The sequence below is a fragment of the Curcuma longa genome, chromosome 2 (genome assembly GCF_044706935.1).
Source record: "Curcuma longa cultivar G26 ecotype Majalengka, Jawa Barat chromosome 2, ITB_CL_G26_1.1, whole genome shotgun sequence".
In the NCBI taxonomy this organism is placed as follows: Eukaryota; Viridiplantae; Streptophyta; class Magnoliopsida; order Zingiberales; family Zingiberaceae; genus Curcuma; species Curcuma longa.
Genome location: NC_133862.1, coordinates 14,548,760 through 14,552,889, shown reverse-complemented (window position 1 = coordinate 14,552,889; position 4,130 = coordinate 14,548,760). Strand labels below are relative to the sequence as shown.

The following is a 4,130-nucleotide window of genomic DNA, read 5'->3' as shown; positions in this document are numbered from 1 at the left end:
CAAAATCCTGCCCGCCTAATCCCTAATCGCGCGATCCGCTTCCTCACTCCTCCCTCGCGCGCGCTGCCCTAATCGCCGATCCGCTTCAGCGCTCACTCCTCCCTCGCGCGCGCTGCCCTAATCGCCGATCCGCTTCAGCGCTCACTCCTCCCTCGCGCGTGCTGCCCTAATCGCCGATCCGCTTCAGCGCTCACTCCTCCCTTTTCTTTGTCTTCCTTTCTTAGACTAAAGTAAGTTTGTTCCCTTTTCTTGTGGCCTTCTCGAGCTGATTCTGCTTTTTTAGGGTTTCGATCGAAAACCATTACTGTTTTGATTACTGACTTTCAAAATGGTTTGTTGGCATTTCTTTAGATTTGACAGTTTCTTTCTCTGTTTTTCAATTGAAAGCATGATTGGCTTAGCCAATTTGATATTAGATTTTTAAATGAAGTGTTGATAAATCAGGTTTTAACTTGCTTAAAAAGTTTAATTTGGAGAATAAACCTTGCATCTTTCTTTTTTACATGCAAGATTTCTCTTGGTGAATTATTTATTGACTCATTTGCTTCCAGATTCTTTAGTCTTCATAATAGATCTGGTGCTGTTACGTAGGTCGGTTCTTGTTTAGTTGTATTGTAATCATTACTTTGGTTTTGTGATTTGCAGCAGTGTTTGAGCATTTTATAATTCCTAATTCTATCTACTGTCAGTTCTGGTTAAACAAATTTTTGTAGACCTCCAAGCAATTTTTTCAGATTACTTTTGTTTAACTAGACCATATTAGACAAAAAATTAGTAAAATTTCAGGTTCTAACTAATGGCAAAGAGGTGAAATTGCAAAGAAATGCCCTTTGTGTTATTGAACACCCAACTGGCCATGAGGAAGATAGTGAGATTGAATGTGGCGACATGCAGTGGAATAGTTCAAGTATGGATAAGCTTGCCATTGTTGTGTTCTTTATGAATTATTGATTCATTTCGTTTCCTACTAGTTTAAAATGGTAAGGTGGATCAATCATTGCTTATGTTGAAACAAATAGCTGGTTTGTTTAATTTGTATTATCCTTTAGCAGGAAATGGTTGATATACTATTTTTCTACGATACAGATGATGTGGTGCCTTGGATATTTTTCTAGTTAAACATAGTTTTGATTTGATTCCTTAGAAATATATTCAGACTATGATTGTCTGACTAGTCATTATGAGTTTATATACCGTTTTTCTTTGATTATATTGGATTCCTAGTTGGTTATCGATTCATCTTTTACTTTGATTCCTCACAAGCAAGATTTGTAGCTTGAATCTTCTACTTTGATACCATATTAAAGTGGATTGGCTAACCATTTATCCCCAAAGTTCGAACTGTTAGGAAATGAATCAAGTTATTTATTTAATTATATCTTTAATAATAATAATTTGAAAGGGCCTACATATAATTTGGTGTTGCTTAATTGTTTCATTACTTTCTAGCTTCTACGTGATTTTGATTCAACTGTTGCTGGTCTTACCTAGCTAATTTTGCATTCTTCAGTGGGTTACACTAATTACTTTCAGCTGGTTTGTCCCTGTTGGCTGGCTAGAGTCTGTTTGATGTCATTACATGGAAAACATAGGCTTATACCAATTGTCTGAGAGTTATAGAATTTGATATTAAATTTAGGTGCTGACATACATTAACATCTACCTTCATTCTTCTGGGTCTAGGGGCTTTTGAAACACTTAAATTTTATTTGTGCCTATTTATGTTTATGATAATGCTTATGATACTGAAATTGCTGGTCTCCTCTCTCTAGTATCTGCAAGCCTGGGAAATAATTTCCTTTTCTCCTACAATACAAAGAATCTCTAGTAATTGCACATTGAATAGTCCCAGAGACAGGTCTAGCATCCTTGCTTTCCTTCTCTGTCTGATCTCCTAGCCTCAAGCCTTATTTCAACTGGAGATTTTGGTTGCTAAAGGTTAACAATTTCAGCCCTTGGCTAGGTAATATGTGTTTTGTAGCTTAGCTTATTGAAAGTCTGGGTTTTGTCTAAGCAACTGTGCTAAAGGTTAACAATTTCAGACCATTTTGAAGAATTTAAAACAGTTCCTTTATTTCCTTCTGGTTGATCTGTATTAGACTGTTTGCTATTGTTGCTGCTTTTTTACTTTCAGATCGCTCATTCAGTACATGTTGATTCACCCCTTGGACCTGATTTTTGTTGCTGCTTTTTTACTTTCAGATCCCTCTATCATCTTGTAGAAAAGGTAGATTTTTTGTCATTGATATGCTTATAATTATGTGCATTTGATTTGACATAGTTTTTTTTTCATTTATCTAGTTTTCTTTTGGCTATTATTTAATGGAGATTAGCTGCTTCATGTCTGTTTTCCAACATGTTCAGATGGATTTGAAGATGGAAATATTTTCTTTAGGAGATACATCAAAGATAGTTGGCAAGATGATGATTTCAGCATGGGAAGATGGAAATGTTTTCAGCATGGGAAGATGGAGCATGACAAGAACAAGGACACGGGTTCTCTTGATCAAGCACTGTCGAGGAAGGTGGATTTATGGATTTCGACAAGTTAATTGCTTCTCCAGATATGATGCCCAAGTGATATCTTATGTAAATGACTCTTTCTTACTTGTTGCTACGGGTAAAAGATGTGGAGTAATACTTTTGTATACAACACTATTTTGATGTACCCTAAAGAAAAGGATAAGATTTAGGAACAAATTATTTTCATGGGTGAAAAAAATGTGAATGTTATATATAATTGTTAGATTATAAATGTGTAATTTTATATGGTATTTGTGTGTGATATTTATGTTATTAATTATTTGAGTTTTGAGTTTATAATTGTAATATGAATGGTTTAATTATTTTATTTCATCCACAGCGCACATTGCGCGCTGCGATTGATCACATCCGCAGCATGCATTGCGCGCTGCGGAAGCTCACATCCGCGGCGCGCATTGTGTGCTGCGGATGCGATCATCCGCGGCGTGCATTGCGCGCTGCGGATGTGAGCTTCCGCAGCGCGCAATGCACGCTGTGGATGCCTAATGACTTTTAACAGCTTGCAACTGTGCAGCGTGCGATGCACGCTGCGGATAGCATATTTGCGCGCTGCGAAAAGTCATTTTTGTTGTAGTGGACATACTGTTGAACGAGCTCTAAACCTGTTTGATTTTATTGATTATTTGAACATCAATCGATTGATATCAACCATCAATATCATTAGTGGATTGATATCAATCATCAATCGACTAATGTTATTAGTCGGGTCGAACAACTGAATCGATAAGTCTCTGTTCAATTTTCGATCGACATCAGTCGATTGATGTCATCAGTCGAATCAAACAATCCAATTTAACTTGCTTCTGTTCGCTGCCACGTACGTAGTGTATCAGTCGATTGATCCAACTGATCAGTCAACTGATACTGTAGCAAACCACTATTCATCACTATTGCAACAAATTACTATAGCACGGTTACTGTAGCAACACTGTAGCAACCATCACATTTTTGGAGTTTTGCGGCCATTAGTCTATCAATGTACCCTATTTATCGACTAAAACACCTATTTCAACCTTACCAAGGATGAATTCTCATTTTGCCTAGTATCCGATTGACCTCAATCTACCAAGATTTCATTTGTCCAATATTCGATCAATTTTTGACCTATTGGGACTTCACTCACCTAATATCTCTGGTCAATCTTGACCTGTTGATACTTCCTCATTGCCTAGCATCCGATCAACTTTGACCTATTGGGACTTCTTCGTTGTTTAGCATCCGGTCAACCTTAACCTGCCAGGATTTCACTCCTCATGTCAACTTCCTGTTGGACTTTCCACTGACAAGTGTCCGGTCAATCATAATCCACTTGGACTTTCTTTTTGTGCCAACTTTATGTTAGATTTTCGATCGTCAAGTATCCAATCACTCATGACCACTTGGACTTCTCACCAACTCCCCGTTGAACTTCCGATCACCAAGTGTTCGATTAACCATAACTTACTTAGACTTTCCACTTCTTTGTCAAGTATTTGGTTAACCTTGACTTACTTGACTTTACTTGGCCAACTAACATATTGATCAGACATTGAAACCTCGATTCAAGTCAACTCTAGTTTGGTCAACCTGGTCAAACCTTGGCCATA

The 4,130-nt window shown here is 37.4% G+C and overlaps 1 long non-coding RNA gene across 1 annotated transcript; it reads left to right on the top strand.

Moving 5' to 3' along the window:
- LOC141822202 (uncharacterized) lies at positions 1-2,717 on the top strand. Its single transcript, XR_012601242.1, has 4 exons — positions 1-230; positions 787-907; positions 2,135-2,227; positions 2,365-2,717. It is a non-coding gene; the product is annotated as an uncharacterized LOC141822202 (long non-coding RNA).
- Positions 2,718-4,130: the final 1,413 nt, after the last annotated feature.